The following is a 19,559-nucleotide window of genomic DNA, read 5'->3' on the forward strand; positions in this document are numbered from 1 at the left end:
CTTGGTAAGATACCGGGACACACCCACCAGACGGGGAGGCTTCAAGCATCTCGTCAGATCTGGCTCTGGGGAAGGAGGATGTGGAGCAACAGGAACTCTCGCCCGCTGTCCTGAGGGTGCAAAGCCTCACCACTGCTCTGGGAAAGAGCTGGCGTAAAGCTGTGCATACCTGAGACCGGCGACTGTTCTCTGGGGTATAAACCTTGGGGAGGGTCCCGCATGTGTGAAGCAGGAGATACGCAAGGGAGCTCACCACAGTCCCAAACTGGAACTGACCCCTGATCCCCTCTTAGGACAGAACACTCTTCAGTGACGAGAATGAACCAGCACCAAGCACAACGAACGGGTATGTCTCCCCCGATAGTGCTGACCAGAAGAACGAGGTCAGAAGGGAAGAAGTATGCAAAGATTTCATTTACGGGAAGTTCAGAAGCGGGCAAACCCAGAATCAATTGTCCAGGAATGCTGGTTGCTACGATCAGGAATGACAGAGCGCTGGGATCGGGACAGAACGTGCCAGAAGCCTCAGAGGGCCGCCAGCATTCTAGGTCTTCACCCCGTCTGTGGTTACACAGATGCATTCACACAAGGTTCACACGGCGGTTATTCTTTCCCTGGCTCAGACGGGACTTTCGCACCCTGCTGTATAGACGGTTTGTTCCAACTCACAGTCTACACCACCACAGGGCTGTGAGGGGATGGCGTGCGCCTTTCACCCAGCAGCCCCACTCCTGAGAACCTACCGTAAGGAGAGAATCCCAGAGAGAAAATCAGGTACAGCGAAAGATTTCCATTGCTGCTTGATAGAGAAGGAAAAAAAATGGAAAATGGAAACCACCAAAGTTTTCAATAACAGGACAATGATGAGGCCGGGCGCGCTAGCTCACGCCTGTAATCCCAGCACTTTGGGAGGCCGAGGCGGGTGGATCACCTGAGGACAGGAGTTTGAGACAAGCCTGCCCAACACGGCGAAACCCCGTCTCTACTAAAATACAAAAACCAGCGGGGTGTGGTGGTGGGCGCCTGTAATCCCAGCTACTTGGGAGGCTGAGGCAGGAGAATCACTTGAACTTGGGAGGCAGAGGTTGCAGTGAACCGAGATGGTGCCACAGCACTCCAGCCTGGTCCACAGAGTGAGACTCCATCTCCAAAAAAAAAAAAAAAAAGAGGAGAATGACTAAATCAATTAAAGCACACCCTTATTATTGACTGTGGTTATTTATTTATTTATGATGGAGTCTCGCTCTGTGAACCAGGCTGGAGTGCAATGGCGTCATATCGGTTCACTGCAGCCTCCGTCTCCTGGGTTCAAGTGATTCTCCTGCCTCAGCCCCTGAGTAGCTGGGATGACAGGCACACACCACCACGCCCAGCTAGTTTTTGTATTTTTAGTAGAGACAGGGTTTTACCACATTGGACAGGCTGGTCTTGAACTCCTAACCTCAGGTGATCTGCCCGCCTCAGCCTCCCAAAGTGCTGGGATTACAGGCATGAGCCACTGCACCCGGCCAGCATCGTCATTTTAATAATGTTAATGAATATTTTGCAACTCGGAAATTTGGGGGTTTTATTGTTTTATTTTTTTGAGATGGAGTCTTGCTCTGTTGCCCAGGCTGGACTGCAGTAGCGCAATCACGGCTCACTGCAACCTGGACCTCCTAGAGCTCAGGTGATCCTCCCACCTCAGCCTCCTGAGTAGCTGGGCCCACAGGTATGTGTCACTACACCCAGCTAATTAAAAAAAAATAATTTTTAGAGACAGGGTCTCACTATGTTGCCCAGGCTTGTTTAAAACTCCTGGGCTCAAGTGATCTGCCCACCTCGGCCTCCCAAAGTGCTGGGATTACAGGTGTGAGCCACTGCACCTGGCTGCAACTTGGAAACTGCTGGAGATCAGTGAACGATCAGACTCAACAAGTCCATTCTCAAGATGGACAGAGATACCAACATGTCTCTACAAAACACATGTGGTGTGAAGTGCATCACTGCTCACGGTACCCATGATAGTCCAAACTAAAAACAACCCGAAAGGCCATCAGCAAAGAAGGGATACATCAACTGAGGTACAGCCTTACGTGGGAATACTATACAGCAGTGAAGAGGAAGGAACCGCCATTACATCTAACAAGGATGAATGAATTTCACAGGTGCCATATACAGAAGTGCCCAGACACAATGTGCATATACAGGATGGTTCATTTATACAACATGCAAACATAGGCAAAATTCAGCTATGCTGGAAGGAACTAGGTAGTGTTTACCCTGAGATGGGGGAGAGGTGACCTGGAGAGAACATCAGGAGACTTTTGGGGCTGCGGGGGCTGGTTTTGTCCTGTTTCTTGATTGAGGTGCTTGTGAAAATTCATTAAGCTATGCACAGTGAGAATTTGTGAACTTTTCTCTATGTAACTTACATCGCAAATTTTTAAGTTTCTTTTAAGACTGATATCAACCCTGAAACAAATGCCAATCCTCAAAAGAAGAAGAAAGACAAGGAGAAACTCTAAAATGCGGACAAGCTTCTCTTGCATGGTGCAACCAGAACTTACATCTCCTGTTTTCAGCATTTTCCTAGTTTTCTTTAGTGTATACGCATGTATATTGCTTTTGAAATTAAAGAGAGAAATAATATGCTATTACATATATTTAGATGCCAGGCCCCCAGAAAAGGATTCATGTTTAATTAGGACTTTGTGATTCAGGATGGCACAATGTTTTATATGTTGTAAAAAAAAATCTCATTGCGGCTGCTAACGGTGGCCGGGCCCCCTCGCCCAATCTTCTCACTGTTGTGGCCCAACCATTCTTCACCCGACAGGAAGCTGACGTGCTAATTTGCTTAGCAAAGTCAGAGCGAGCGCTGAGGGTGCAACGCAGGAAAAGAAAATTGCCACAAAAGGGAGGCAGGAATATTCTGAAGGCATTAACCTGATGAATTGTATGTAAGAGCTGTAAATTTGATAAGTGCTTATTAGAAGTAGAAAATGAGGCTTGAAATTTGCTTGTTTGCCTGAAATGAAGGCTGAGGTTCCCTTGGAATCTAATTGGCTAAAAAGTTGGCGAGATGTTCAAATGTAGGCATCATATGAAAAAAAGACAGCTAGAGAGATGCAGAAGGCCAGGAGAGATGGTAACTGTTGTGTCAGGCACATTTGGAAATATTTATTAGAAACGGGAAAGAAAGTCCGACGTCTTCTCCAAGCCCGCTGCCTTAGTCAGCACCCGCCCCTCAGCCGGCCGGCTCTGTGGGAAGCCCAGGCCTGGCCCCAGCCCCACTGCCCTGTCTGTCTCTCCTTTCTTCCCACACCTGGAGGCTGAGGTGGGAAGATCACTTGAAGTCAGGAGTTCAAGGCTGCTGTGAGCCATGATTGTACCACTGCACTCCAGCCTGGGTGACAGAGACAGACCCTGTCTCTCAAATAAATTTCAATTAAATAATTTTTAAAAATCTGCTCAGGTGACACATGCCTTGATGTGTTCATGGGCAGGCAGCCCCGATCCTGGTGAAAAACAGAGACAAAATCCCGGAAGGAGGAAGGGTGGGGGCAGGAGGTGGAGACCGCCCTAGAGAGGGGCCTGAGATCACACAGGAGTTGTTGCAAATTTGGCAAATACCAATGTTTCCAATTGTACACGTGGGTGCGTGGATGAGACGATAGGCTCAGAGGTCCCAAGGCCAGTGGGAAGCTGGGAACACAGACCCTAAACATGTGCCACACAGCAGGCTGGCCTCGGCTGTGGAGGGACCTGGCAGGCAGGGTCAACCCCAGCGGTCAGTTCCACCCCATGGAGTGGGGAGTGCAGGCCCCAGGGTGCTCCCAGTACCAGCTCCTCCCAGCACCGGCTCCTCCAGCAGCCCAGATACCCCCATGGAGGAGGAGGGGGCAGGCTCACGATTGTTCCTCTCCAAGTCCCACACTCTGTGGCAGCCGAGCAGGGGTCTCAGGCCCTCTGCATGTCCGTGGATGGGAATGCAGGCATGAGACCCTCCCCCTTCCCCTCTAGACCTGGCCTCTCTCCTGCCTGGAAGGGTGGGGGCTCCTCTCTGCCCTGCCTGGGGAGGGGCGACCATCCTCATCTCCAGCACTGCCTCTAGGCTGTCCCACCCCTGCTGGGAAGCCCAGATCAAAGAGGGCAGCGGCTTCTCCAAGGTCTCAAAGCCAGTGAGGGGCGTTGGGCCTTGGACCCCAGCCTGGCCGAGTCACCTCCTCCGAGAAGCCTCCCAGCCTGCCCCACCGAAAGGGGCTGACCAGTCCCTGCTAATGCACTGCTCACGGTCATCTCCTGTGGCCCCTGTTGTTTTCCTAATGCCTTGCTTCATTCGAGTCACCCCACCGGACCCTCAGCTCCTTATGGGCAGTGCCGTGGGCTGAAGTGTGCCCAGCATCCCTGGGATGAAGCTCTGACCCCAGGCTGACGAGAGGAGGTGGCGGGGTCTCTGGGAGGTGATCGGGGTTAGCTGAGGTCATGAGGATGGGGCCCGTGATAGGATTCAAGCCTTTACAAGGAAGGATGCCAGGCTGGGTGCCATGGCTCACACCTGTAATCTCAACACTTTGGGAAGCTGAGGCAGGAGGACTGATTGAGCCAGGAGTTCAAGACCAGCCTGGGCAACATAGCGAGACTCCATTTCCACAGAAAAAAGTTTTAAACAATAATTAGCGTGTGGGTGTGGTGGCACACACCTGTGGTCCCAGCTACTCTGGAACCTGAGGTGGGAGGATGGCTTGTGCCCAGGAGGCGGAGGCTGCAGTGAGCTGTGATGGGGTCACTGCACTCCAGCCTAGGTGACAGACGGAGACCATATCCGGGGAAAAAAAAAGAAAGAAAGAAAGAAGAAAGACACCAGGGCATTTGCATGCTCTCTCTCTCCCTCTGTCTCTCTTTCCCTCTCCCCCTGTCTCTCTTTCCTTCCCTCTTTCTCTCTCCTTCTCTCTCCCTCTGTCTCTCTCTCTCTCTCTCCCTCTCTCCCCCTCTTTCTCTCTCTCTCCCTCTGTCTCTTTCTTTCTCTCTCTCTCTCTCACACACACACACACTCTCTCTCTGCCTTGGGAGGACACGGTGAGAAGGTGGCCGTCTGCAAACCAGGACACTGGCCCTCCTAGAACCAACCCCGCTGGAACCTGATCCCAGACTTTCAGTCTTGGGGGCGGGGAGATAATGCATGCTGCTATCTAGACCCCAGTGTCCAGGTTTTGTTGTGAGAGCCAGGGCCGACAAAAGCAGGCAGGAGTCATGTCTGCCCTGCTCACTGCTGTGCCCCCACATCTAAACCAACCTGGGGCTCGGCATACAATAGGCATTTAATAAATGCACACTCCAGGAGGAAAGAGACTTTGTCTGGTAACCCAAGGGCCTGGCGGGCCCAACAAGATTTGCTGAGTAAATGTTTGTGAACAAATGAAAGGGAGTCAGTGAAACCAAATCAGCACGTTTTTTTTTTTGTTTTCTTTTCTTTTTGAGACAGAGTCTCACTCTGTCACCCAGGCTGGAGTGCAGTGGCACGATCTCAGCTCACTGCAACCTCCACTTCCCGGGTTCAAACAATTCTCCCCGCCACAGCCTCCCAAGTAGCTGGGATTACAGGTGTCTGCCACAACGCCCAGTGAATTTTTGTATTTTTTAGTAGAGACAGGGCTTCTCCATGTTGGCCAGGCTGGTCTTGAACTCCTGACCTCAGGTCATCCACCCGCCTCAGCCTCTCAAAGTGCTGGGATTACATGCATGAGCCACCGTGCCCGGATGCACGGTTTTCAAAGTGGGGCTCATGGGCTTCGGGGGCTGAGTCTGCTCCCGCCTCCCAGCGAGACTCGCCCAGGCCTGTGCCAATAGTCCCGCTCCTGCCCTTTCGGGAGGGCCGTCAACGCGGACACCTGAGCCCTGAACCGCAGCCCTGGAGGAGGAGGACGCAGCTGGTGCTGGGAAGGGCCGGGAGGCGGGTCACACATTCCCGGCACACTACTACTCCCTGGGGTTCTCAGGCAGGAGCGGGGTCCTGGTGGCTTTCCTGGTGGAGGGACCAAACCCTCACAGCCCCAGCGGGCTGCAATGAGCTCCAGAGCCATGGGGCAGGTCGCCATGTGCCTGTCGGCCACGTGTGCTGCCTGGCACAGCCACGTGCGTCCGGAGACGTCCGCAGTGTAACTCAAAGTGAGGGGGATGGGCACATGTGCACGACGCCCGACGCCCCTCTGCAGCACTCAACAGGGAGGGCAGGGAGCTGGAATGTGTCCCAGCCGGGCACAGGGCTGCTGCTGGCAGCCAAGGTCAGGGAGACTCTCAGAGTCCCCCACTTCTGTCAAACAGACAATTTCTTTGGTTCTGGAATTAAACTATTAATAGCAGTGAAGATCAAGAAACTCAAGCGCAGGGCAGCTGACAGGTGGTCTCAAATGCACCCTGGGGGATGTGCAGCCAGCAGCTCTCAGAGCCAGTCTAAGTTTGGCAAAGGGCCGCTGTGTGGGCCAGGCATGGTGACAGTGACGTTTTGGTGTCAGGGGCTCCCATCTCATACCCTCACTCCTACAAGGGCCTCCGCACCTGGACAGGTGGGTGTCTGGGTGCTGGCGGAGTTGACTGCTTCAAGGAGGTGGTTTCCTGTCTCAGGGAGGCGGGGGGCACCCCTGGGATCTGCTACTAGGGGCATAAGCCCTGGCCCATTGACTGACTGATGGACCAGAGCTCTATCTTTCTAGAAGGCCTGGGAGAAGCCAGGAATCCCCTCCCGGAGCCTCGCCCCACTCTTCCCTCCAGCCATCCTCCTCCAGCTCTTTGTGACATCACTGCCGTTGCCATGGGAACCCTGCCAACTGAGCAGATGACTTCACAGGAGGATGGGAGGCGCTGGGCTGGGCCGGCCTGGGTCTTGCAGCAAAGGTCTTTGATAACCAGCAAAATGGCAAAGGGAGGCAGGAAAACCGCCAGCAGGGAGGCCAGTGTGGTTTTAAGGCAACAGCATTCCCCAGCCCTGCCCAGCACCGGCCTTCCAAGCCTGGGACCTGGGGCTCCCTGCCTCCTTCCACATGGAGGTGGGCATGGTGGAGTGTGAGGGGCCTGAGTCTGCCCGGGTTGGCTGGGGACCCCCAGCTGGAGCTGCTTCAAGTCTTGGTTTCTCTTTCTAGGAATTGAGACCAGGAGACAGGGGGCTCCCTGCCGAGTCTGTGGCCCTGAGGGCTGTTCAGCTCTAAGCATGGGCGCATGGACAGGCCAGAGAGGGCTGTATTGCTCCAATCACCCTGTAGGAATCACAGCCCAGACAGGGGCTTCCTGAGCGCTGCCCACCTGGCTGGCAAGCAGGGGGAGGTGGCACGGGCTGGGGAGGAAGAAGCACTCTCACTCCTGCTGGAGCCTCTGTCCAGGAACCCCGATTGGCCCAGCCATCCCTGGGGAGCCCCATCCCGTGTGCCCTGCACCCCGTGTCCATCAGCACCGATCTGGGTCTCCCAGACACCTGCTCTGGGGTTGCCATGGGGACGAGCAGGAGGGGTGAGTGTGGCGCGCACAGCTGTCCGTGGACACACAGAGGGCATGCACGCATGTGTCCGTGCTCACCTCCATGTGTTCACATGGCCTGGGCACCGCCAGAGGTGTTCACACAGCGGTGTACACGGACCCCCCTGCAGGTGTGCACACGCCCAACAAGGCTACGTCCACAGGCGTGTGTGTGTTCTCACACCAGGAAGTGGGTCACCCCCCACACCACACACCATGCACTCTGTCCCTGGAGCACACACCTGCCTGGGCGCACCAGGCAGTCTAAGTCCATGTCACCTATGTGTACACGTATGTGCACACACCTGCCCGGGCACACCAGTGTGTGTACATGCCTGCCCAGGCACACTGGGCAGTCCAAGTCCATGTCACCTACGTGTACACGGCTGCCCAGGCTCTTGGAATCGGGCACTTTCTGAGGCTGCCCCGATGGGCATTTCCTTCCCCAGTCAGTACATCCTGTCTTCCTAACCCCATGTCTGCTGGACTCTGAAGGTGTCCACATGGCCATGAACGTCTCCAGGGCCTGCACTGCCCACCACCAGGACCCTAGCAGAACCCAGCATCTGGTCACTAGGGGTCTGCGTGGGCAGTCACTTCCTGGGGGCCTACACCCCTCAAGGAGGGTGAAGGATGGGCTGGCCCAGCTGGGGCTGAATCCTCACAGCCTTGTTCACAGGGAGAGGCTGACCTGTGCCCATTTTACAGACAACAAAACTAAGGCTGAGAGAGTAACAGCCCAGCCAGCACACAGCACAGCGTGGTGCAGGCCCAGGCCAGTCTTGTGAGGTCTCTGCCATTCCCTGCAGGGTACACAGAAAGAGGCAAAAGCTGAGGTGGCCCCCACTGGGCGTCCTTTTACTTTCTCTCCTGTGATTCCACAGTCCTTAGACCTGGGATTTAAGAAAATGTCCCTAGTTTCCAATGAAAGAAATATTAATAGACGCTCAGAGACATAAGGTAACTGACCCTAGGTCACAGAGCAGAGTCAGGGAGCTGGTGAGGTTGAGGGGAGGGAGCCCCAGGAGGGCCTCAAGAATCTCCCTCCCTACTCCACTCAGCCAGGGGCAGGTGCAGCCGGCAGGTGGACCACTGGCCCCAGGCATGCGCTGTCTATGCCTCTGCAACTAGCGTACATGACGAAGGCAATTTTCCACGTTTAAAGTGCCACAGCAGTGCCCGCCTCTGCTGATCAGCCCCGATCTTTCTTGGCTGTCTCTTCCCCAGCTCCACGCAGAGGCACCCCCAATTCAAGCTCCCTAAGTTCCCAGCCCCACTCCTCTCCACTCTGCCTGTCGCAAGGCCCTCCCGGCCCAGGCTTGGGAGAGAGGTGCACCCTACACTGCCGTGAGCCCCGAGTGCACCTGGATGGCCAGAGGGAGCAGCCCTCAGCCCAGGCTCCACCACGCAGCCCAGTCCGTCCCTGCAGCCACTATCGGTACTCACAGAACCCTCTGGCAATCCGGCCTTGGCAGGGTAGGCCAGACAAATCTGTGCAGTTTACAACCAGCTTCTGCTTCTAAAAATAGAAGTGCTACTTGGCACACAGACCACAGTGAAAGTGGAGAAACTGAGGCCCAGCAGCAAAAAGTGTCTTGTCCAAGGTCACGGAGGCAGGAAATAGCAGATGCCAGGAGGGTCATGACACTCAGAGCCGAAAGGAGTCCCTTGTGCCCCGCACTCCTCTGCCCACCAGCCACCGTGGCCATCCTGGGCACGTGAACACCGCTGCGCCAGTCCAGCCCAGAGCCTGGTACTGCCGGCCTTGGCAGGCAGACATTGCTGGTCAGGAATGCAGAATCGGCCTTTAAATACCTCAGCGATTTCATGCCCTGGCATCTCCCTCTTCCCCACACCGCCCGAGGCGCCGCTGAGGCCTAATGGGCTGTGAAGGTCCATTTTTCAAAGTTAAACATTTCCTGGGCTCCCTGGCCCAGCCCTTAGACACAGCCTGGCAATGTCCCGGGTGTGGGGTTGAGACAGCTGCACAGGGAGGCCGTGGTCCACGCAAATCTCCACGCCGCCTTCGGCTCTCACTGGCCACCGATGCCAACAGAGACCTACCTGGTGGCCAGCTTGTGGGACGCAGAGCCGGCAATGGGTCAGGCCTGGGCTGTGGGAGCGGTGGGTCAGGCCTGGGCCCCTGAAGCTGGGAATTCCAGCCTAACACAGCCTTCAGAGGTGTCGATTTTAACCCCCTGCCCATTTTACAGATGAAGAAACTGAAGGAGGGCCGTAAGTCCTCTGACATCAGGGACCACAGAGCTTACCCGACCAAATCTCTCAGGGTCCAGCCCAGGGCCTAATGTCTAGTGCTGAAAACAGCTGGTGCTCAATTAATGCTTGTTGCCAGGAGTAGCACCCAAGGCTGCAGAGCAGGAGGTGGCAGCCTTGGATGGAGACCCCAGAGCCCTGATTCCCAGACCCCCTGCATCGGCCTCCAAGGGTACAAACAGGCCTCCTGTCTGCTGGGATCACTGCTGGCATCCCAGAGGCCCCTGGCTCCTGGTTTAGACCCCGCTGTCTGCAGATGTGAAGCAGTGGAGAGGGAAGCCTGGATCAGGACTTAGGCAGGGCCAGGTTTGGGTCCCAGCTCTGCCACTCTCTGACTCCCTAGGCTTGGACAAGCCACTTCTGGGGGCCTCAGTGTCTCCATTTGTCATTTGGTGACATTAGTCTCTTTACCTGGGGGACTTCTACACTCCCACTTCTTCCAAGCTCCTGTCCATACTGACATTGTCTTTTTCCAGTCCCTGTAGGTCTCTGTATCCATCATCCATTCATTCATTATCTACTTCCATCATCATTAATCTACATCCTCCCTCATTCAGGCATCCATTCATCCATTCATCATCCATATATCCTTCGAGCATCCACCCACCTACCCACCAATCCACCCATTCATCCATCCATCCAGCTCTCCAACCACCCACTCACCCATCCACCCATCCATTCATCCTTCATCCATCCATTCACTCATTCATCCATCCATCCATTCATCCACCCACCTGTCCATTCATCCATTCACACACCCACCCATCCATTTATTCATCATCCATATGTCCTCCTAGCATCCACCCATCCATTCATCCATCCATCCACCCACCTCTCCACCCATCCACTCATACATTCATCCATCCATTCATCCATCTATCCACCCATCCATCCACCCACCTATCCATTCATCCATTCACACTCATCTATCCATCTATCCATCATCCATATATCTGTCTAGCATCCACCCACCAATCCATCCATTTATCCATCCACCTAACCACCCACCCACTCACCCATCTACCTATCCATCCATCCATTCATCCTTCATCCATCCATTCACCCATTCATCCATTCATTCATCCACCCATCCAGCCACTCACCTATCCGTTCATCCACTCACCCACCCACCCATCCACCCATTCATCATCTATATATCCTTCTAGCATCCACCCACCAAGCCATTCATTTATCCATCCACCTATCCACTCACCCACTCACCCATCTACCCATCCACCCATTCATCTTTCTTCCATCCATTCACCCATCATCTATTCATCCATTCACCTATTCATCCATTCACCCACCCATCCATCCACTCACCTACGCATCCATCCACCCATCCATCCACTTGCTCACCCACCCACCTGCCCATCCATCCACCCATGCATCCATCCATTCATCACCCACCCATCAGTCCATCCATCTATACATCCATCCACCCCTCCATCTGATGATACATATATCAAGAAGGCAATGTGCCAGTTCTGTGCCAGGGCTAGAGTCCCAATCCCCAATTCCTAACCTAACGCCCTCTCCAGGATTCCAGGTGTCCAGAGGGCTCAAGGGGTTCCCATTCTGTCACTGCATTGGCTCAGATCCCTGACTGCTTGGGGAAGAGCTCCTGTTACCAATCTAGGTCTCATGGAGACAACCAAAAGCTAAAGAACCAGAGGACTCCCTGTTGGCCAGGCTTCAGGACGGTGTGAATCTGGGCAAGACACTCATCTCAGTGTAGCACTCGCCACCTGTAATGGGCACATGACTGCAGAGGCTTCAAACTGGGCCACACCAGAGAAGTTGGCTGGCTCAGGGCGCTGTAAATGGATAATGTTGTTAGAAGATTCAACAACATGATTAAAAATAAGGAGACAGGATATGCTTTTCCCTTGCCACCAATTCCACAGCATCTCAAGGGTCTGTAGTGCACCAGCCCCAGCCCCCAGCGAAGGTGGAACCAGGCCTGCCCAGCTGAGCCCTCTGCAGATCCCAGGGGAACAGGGTCAGTCTGCAATCCCAGAAATGTATTCATGGTTCCTTAGCAACCAGTGGCTTGGGGACTGAGCCGGGAATCTGTGTTCCTCCCGGCGTCTCACCTCATCTTTTGTTCCCCTCACTTATCCAGCTGAGCTCTCAGCCCTCAGACACATTAGATGACTGGAATAGTGACTACATGCCTGTGCAATGCTGAAATTATACTTCCACACTCACAGAAGCACACACATGCATGAGCATGCACACAAGTATACACACTACATACAGTATGCTAAGTAGAGAGACCCAGGTTAAGAAATAATATCACTACTCAATTATAGAAAAGAACAAACTATTGATAAGCATCACAACTTGAATGAATCGCCAGGAAATTTTGTGGGGGAAAAAATGTAGTCCCAAAATGCTACATACTGTGTGATTCCATTTACACAGCAGACTGACAGTCCCTGACTTATGGTGTTTTGATTTATAATTCTTTTTTTTACTTTATAATGGGTTTATTGGGGTACTAAATGCATTTTTGACATGATATTGTTGACTTACGATGTGTTTATCAGGATGTAACTCTATCATAAATTGAGAAGCATTTGTACTTGAAAAGACAAAATTATAGAAATGGAGAACAGATTAGTGGTTACCAGAGGTCAGAGATAGAATAGGGGTGAGGAAAGGGGGTATGGCTATAAAAGGGTAAAAAGAGGAATACTTGTGGGATGGGACTTTTCTGTATCTGAACTGTATCACTGTCAATATCCTGGTTGTGACACTATACTGTAGTTTTGCAAGATGTTGCCACTGGGGGAAACTGGATAAAGGGTACATGGGATCTCTCTGTATTATTCTCACAATTGCAAGGGACTGTACAATTGTCTCAAACTAGAAATTTTAATTTTAAGGAAATAAAATAACATTATTGAAAATGGATGGTATTTTTCAATGAAAGGGGTAAAATCAACTGGATTAGTATACCTGGGAAGAACTGACACTTGATCCTTACACCTCACACCATAGATAAAAAATTAATTACAGGTGGATTAAAAGTCTAAATGTCAAGTGTAAAACAATAAATCTCCTAGAGAGCGTCTCCAAGAACTTAAGGTGAGAAAAGATTTCTTTATAAGCTAACAGAAAGTGCTAACCATGGAGGAGAACTTGAGTAACATTAAAATGAAGAACTACATGATTGAAAGAGTGAAATGGCAAGCCATGGAATGAGAGAAGATATTTGCAACATATATAATCAAAAAATTAAGAATTACTAGATTATAAATAAAAAATTCCTACAAATGTATAAGATAAAGAAAGCAACTCAATAGAAAAATGGGGCCAGGTGCAGTGGCTCACACCTGTAATCCCAGCACTTTGAGAGACCAAGGTAGGAGGATCACTTAAGTCCAGGAATTTGAGACCAGTCTGGGCAACATAGGGAGACTCTGTCTCTACAAAAAAAAAAAAAAATTAGCCAGGCATGGTGGCATGTGCCTGTAGTCCCAGCTATGTGGGATGCTGAGGTGGGAGGATTACTTGAGCCAGAAAGTTTGAGACCAGTCTGAGCAACATAGTGAGATCCTGTCTCTATAAAAAAATAAACAAATAAAAGAAAAAAGACAAATATGACTTTTAAACAGATAGGTCACAAAAAAATAACATACAAATATCCAAATGGCCAATAAACTTATGAAAAGGTGTTCACTAGTAATGCTAAAATTTAAAAGGACTGACAACATCAAGTGTTTGCAAAGGCTTTTAAAAATTGTTTTAGATTTAATATTTGGACCTTTAATTCATCTGGAATTAATTTTTTAATCTATGGTATGAGGTAGGGATCGAGTTTCAGTTCTTTACAGGTGTATTAATCCAGTTGATCTTACTCCTTTTATTGAAATATACCATCCATTTTCAATGGCATTATTTTATTTCCTTAGAATTAAATTTTCTATTTTGAGACAATTATACAGTCTTATGCAGTTGTGAGATTCCACTGGAGGAGAGAAGGGTAATGATCAGGAGGAGATGGAGTGGGGGTTTCTGAGATACAGGTGTCATTTTTATTTCTTGAGCCAGATGGTTCCTACATAAATTTCACTTTGTGGTACTTCATGGAATTGCACATGTTACCTGTTTTTTAGGTTTTGTTTAAAAAAAAAAAACAAAAACCACAGGGTGGGACTTCTGGCATAGAATAGTTTCACTATTCTATAGGTCACCAAATCTTCTCTCCAAAAAACAACTATAAAACTAGTCCAAATTCTCAATCATTCCCACACACCCTTGAAATTAACCAAAGGCCTTCATTCATGAAAAACTGCTTAACTTAGGCTAAGACGGGGAATCTGTGGAGTTCTAACCTGAAGCTCTCCCATCTACCCCCACACCCCACCTGATGCAGTCATTCCAACAGGGCAGGGCAGGGCAGGGCAAGGCAAACCATAAAAACTAGCAGCTTTGCTGTCAGGGGCTGATTTTATTTGGAGCAGAAGGCACAAACTCTCATTCAGCAGAAGTGTTGTCAGTAAGCAGCAGCAATCTCAGTGGCAAGTGAATGGGGAAAGCCAGTGGTTCTACTAGGCTGAAGCTGTGATCCTGACTGGGGCAGGAATAGAGCAGTAGACTAGCTGGGAATCTGACACAGAGTTGCATGAAATATGACAGTCATAGAGATGCCTGATAAGCCTTCCACATGTGCCCAGTGGATGGGTAGCGCACAAACACAGGGGAGAGCAGAGAGGGACCAAGCAATTCACAAATTTCTGGCCTACTGAGAGCCTGTAGGCATATGCAGAGGAGACAAAAGAGGGTCTGGAATAAAGTAGAAACCAGGTCAGGCCTGAAAACTACCTGATCTTTGGATGTGCTTATAGACCCACATGCAGATCTATCAGCAGAGTGTGTAGGCCTGACTGGCTCAAGGTATTTGTAAACAACCCCAAACCGATCACTGAGTGACCACAGAGCTATGCAAACATAGAAGTAATCTAGGAGGCCAGAATTAAAATAAGTAGGGATTTAAGAAAAGAGAAGAAAGCCAGGAATGGTGACATGTACCTGTAGTCCCAGCTACTTGGGAGGCTGAGGTGGGAGTATAACACAAGCCCAGGAGTTCCAGGCTGCAGTGAGCTATGATCACATCACTGTACTCCAGCCTGGGGCAACAGAGTGAGATCCCATCTCAAAAAAATAATAAAAAAAAAAAATAACAAGGACAAACTAACAGAGACACAATTATCACACATTGGGGAAAATGAATTTCACAGCTTCAGTCCAGGTCAATTACTACACAAACAACAACAACAATGAAAACCACCAATACTAGCAACTCTTGGGGATACAAATCAGAATCTGGAACTGCTGCAATATATGACCTGAAATGTTTGTTTTCAACACAAACTTACAAGACATGCAATGAAACAGGAAAGGGTGACCCATACTCAGAAAAAAAAAGTCAATGGAAACTGTCACTGAGTGTTCCCAGACGTTAGAAATAGCAAAGACTTCAAAGCTTTTTATAATATAAATATATATTTATATTATATATTTTATAAATACAATATAAATACATTCAAAGAAATAAAAACAACTATGTTTAAAGAATTGAAGAAAATGACAATAATAGTGACTCAAAACACAAAACCTCAATGAAGACAGAAATTATTTTAAAAATGGAAAATTTGGAATTAAAAACTATAACAGATGAAATGAAAAATTCATCACATGAGGGCTTGCAAGATGGCAAAAGAAAAAATTAGTGTGCTTGAAGATCAATCAACAGTAGTATCCAATCTAAAGAACACAGAGAAAATATTGAACAGAAAAATAAACTGTGCCTCTGATATGAATGAGACATCAAGTGCACTAGCATATGTGGTGGTGGGAGTCTCAAGAGAAGAGGAGAGAGCAAAAAAGGCAGGAATAAGATTTGAAGAAATAATGGCTGCAAATTTCCCAAATTTGATGAAAAGCATTAATCTACAGATTAAAGAAGATCAACAAACACCAAATAGGATGAACACAAGAAAAATCCAAACCTGGACACATCATGGTCATACTGTTGAAAGATAAAGAAAGGAGCAGAAGAAAATTGATTCACAGTGTCCAGAGTAACAGCAATATGATCAATGGCTGATTTCTCATCAGAAACTATGGAGGGAAGAAGGTGGTGGAATGGCATATTCAAAGTGTGAAAACAAACAAAAAAAATTGTTAGCCAAGAATGAAGGCAAACTAAAAACATTACAGATCAAGAAAGACTGAAAGAATCTGGGGCTAGTACAGCTTATTTAGAAGAAATACCAAGAGAAGTCCTTTAGGTTGAAAGGAAATGTCAAATGGTAATTCAAATTCACAGAAAGAAATGAAGAGTACCAGAAATGGTAAATATGTAGACGAATATAAAAAGCTCTACAAATATATTACTTTCTCTTTCCTTCCCTTAACTTCTTTTAAAAACATAAGATTGTATAAAGCAATAATTTTAACACTAGATTGTTGTATGTTATAACACAACATATGTCAACATCTATTGATGAAATATATGACAATAATAGTACCAAACAGGGAGAAGAAAATTGAACTATGTTAGAGTAAAGTTTCTATATTTTACCAAAATTGTTAGCAGCAATGAAAAATAGATGGTCATAAGTTGGTATGCATACTGTAATCCCTAGGGTAACCAATAAGAAAATAACTCTAAAAATTAGTTAAAAAATTAACAGAGGAATTAAAATGGCACATGAAAAGTATTTACCTAACTCAAAAGAAGGTAGCACAGGAGAAAAGAAGGGGTAAAGACATGAGACATAGAAAACAACTAAGAAAACAGCACCCATAGGAAATTTAAAAATTGCATTAGGTGTGAATGGACTAAACAGACCAAATAAAAGGCAGAGATTGTCAGACTGGACAGTAATATGATCAATGGCTGATTTCTCATCAAAAATTACGGAGGGAAGAAGGTGGTAGAATGGCATATTCAAAGTGTGGCAACAACCCAAATATATACTGAAGAGGTACATTTTAGTTCAAATATACAAATATGTTGAAAATAAAAGGATAGGCCGGGCACGGTGGCTCAAGCCTGTAATCCCAGCACTTTGGGAGGCCGAGACGGGCGGATCACGAGGTCAGGAGATTGAGACCATCCTGGCTAACCCGGTGAAACCCCGTCTCTACTAAAAAATACAAAAAAAAACTAGCCGGGCGAGGTGGCGGGCGCCTGTAGTCCCAGCTACTCGGGAGGCTGAGGCAGGAGAATGGCATAAACCCGGGAGGTGGGGCTTGCGGTGAGCTGAGATCCGGCCACTGTACTCCAGCCTGGGCGACACAGCGAGACTCCGTCTCAAAAAAAAAAAAAAAAAAAAAGAAAATAAAAGGATAGAAAAAGATGTACATGCAAACAGTAACCATAACAGAGCTAGAAAAAGACATACATGCAAATATTAACCATAACAGAGCTGGAGTAGGTAAAAAAAAAAATTGAGGGAGACAGGTTCTCATTCTGTCACCCAGGCTGGAGTGCAGTGGTGTAATCATGGCTTTCTGCAGCCTCAACTTCCCATGCTCAAGTGATCCTCTCTCCTCAGCCTCTCAAGCAGCTAGGACTACAGGTGTACACAACCATGCCCAGCTAATTTTAAAAATTTTTTGTAGAGACGGGGTCTCCCTATGCTTCCCAGGATGGTCTCAAACTCCTGGGCACAAGCAATCCTCCTGCCTTGGCCTCCCAAAGTGCTGGGATTACAGGCATGAGCCACCACACCCAACTTGGAATAGGTAAATTAATGTCTGATAAAATAGACTTTAAGACAAGAAATATTGTCAAAGACAAAGAGGAAGGTTTCATAATGATAAATATGTCAGTATCTCAGAAATATGTATCAGTTATAAATAAATATGCTCATAACAACAAAGTCCCAAAATACATGAAGCAAAAATTGGCAGAATTAAAAGAAGAAATAGACAAATCAACAAAAATAGTTGGGGATTTCAATACTCCACTCCCTCTCAATAACTGATAGAACAATTAAAAAGAAAACCAGCAAGGACACAGAAGACTTGAACAACGCTACCACCAACTTGACCTAAGTAACATTTATAGAACATTTCACCTAGAAGACCACACAATGTTTTCAAATGAATGTGGAAATACAAAGGAATATTATGAACAACTTTACACCAACAGATCAGACAATTTCAATGAAGTTCCTAAAAAGACACAAATTATCAAAACTTATTTGATAAGAATAGAAAATTTGAATAGACTTACAACCAGTAAATAAAAAAAAAAAATTAACTAAACTAAGGCATAACAAGTTAAAAAACAAACAAACTGATTAATTTGAAATCTTCCCACAAAGAAAAGCCCAGGTCTATATGACTTTAGTGGTAAGTTTTGTCAAATATTTAAAGAAATAATATCAAAACTTCACAAAGTTTTTCAAAAAAAAAAATTAAAGGAGAAAAACTTCTCTACTTATTCTGTGACAGCAACATTTTCCCTGATAGCAAAACCAAAAACATCACAGAAAATAACAGACCTTTATGCCTCATAAACATAAGATTCAAAAATCCTTAAAATATCAGCAAACCAAAACCAACAACATATAAATATAGGTAGAATTTTCCCCAGGAATGCAAGGTTGGTTTAACATCTGAAAATCAACTAATTTTGACCCCCTTAATAGATACACAAAAAGAATTTGACAAAATCTAATACCTATTCATGGAAAAACTCTCAATAAACTAAAAATGGCAGAGAACTTCTCCACCTGATAAAGACCACCTATGAAACCCCACAGCTAACGTCATATGGTGAAAGACTGAATACTTTTCCTCTAAGGTCAAGAACAAAGCACCTCTCCTCTTCAAAATTATTCTGAAAGTTCCAGTTAGTAGAAAAAGAAATAAAAATGCTTCAAGAGGCCAATGTGGGAGGAGCATTTGAGTCCAGGAGTTCAAGATCAGCCTCAGTAACATAGAAAACCTTGTCTCTACAAAAACAAAAAACAACAACAACAAAAAAATTATCTTGGCATAATGGCACACGTCCATAGTCCCAAACACTTGGGAGACTGTGGTGAGAAGATCACCTGAGCCCAGGAATTCGAGGCTTCAGTGAGCTATGATCACACCACTGCACTCCAGCTTGGGCAACAGAGCAAGACCCTGTCTCTGAAAATAAAAAATAAAAAATAATTAAAAAAAATAGGCATATACTTCAATGGAATAGAATTGAGAGTCCAGAAATAAACTTTTTCATTTATGATTCCAATAAAATGTAATGCAGAAAAGATAGTCTTTTTCAAAAACATGTATACAGAAAAACAAGCTCTGACCCTCACACACCATACAGACATTAGCTGAAATTGGACAACAGGCCTAAGTGCAAGAGCTAAGACTAAATGTACTAAAAGAAAACAGAAGAAAATCTTCGTGGCCTTGGGTTAGGCAAACGATTCCTATATATGACACCCAAAACATGCTTCATAAAAGAAAAAAGATGATAAATTGGACTTTATAATAAGTTAAAAAATTTTTGTGCTCCAAAAACATACCATTAAGAATATGAAAGACAAGCTCCAGAGTGGGATAAGAGATCAGAAATTACATTTCTGATAAAGGACTTGTATCCAGAACATATACAGAACTCACAATAATTCTGAATAATTTTGAAACTCAATAATAAGACAAATCCATTAAATATGGGCAAAAGATCTGAATAGACATTTTATCAAAGAAGAAATATGAATGCCTAATGAGCACATGAAAAGATGTTCAACTTCATCGGTCATTGGGAAAATGCA

The 19,559-nt window shown here is 47.4% G+C and overlaps 1 protein-coding gene and 1 pseudogene across 4 annotated transcripts in view; one reads left to right on the forward strand and one right to left on the reverse strand.

Moving 5' to 3' along the window:
- Nucleotides 1–19,559, reverse strand: part of LOC105483408 (extracellular leucine rich repeat and fibronectin type III domain containing 1) — an 82,879-nt gene that overhangs the window by 47,765 nt on the left and 15,555 nt on the right. The window lies entirely within an intron of this gene.
- On the forward strand, nucleotides 6,168–7,910 carry LOC105483486 (uncharacterized; annotated as a pseudogene).

The sequence above is a fragment of the Macaca nemestrina genome, chromosome 4, assembly GCF_043159975.1.
Source record: "Macaca nemestrina isolate mMacNem1 chromosome 4, mMacNem.hap1, whole genome shotgun sequence".
NCBI classification, from domain to species: Eukaryota; Metazoa; Chordata; class Mammalia; order Primates; family Cercopithecidae; genus Macaca; species Macaca nemestrina.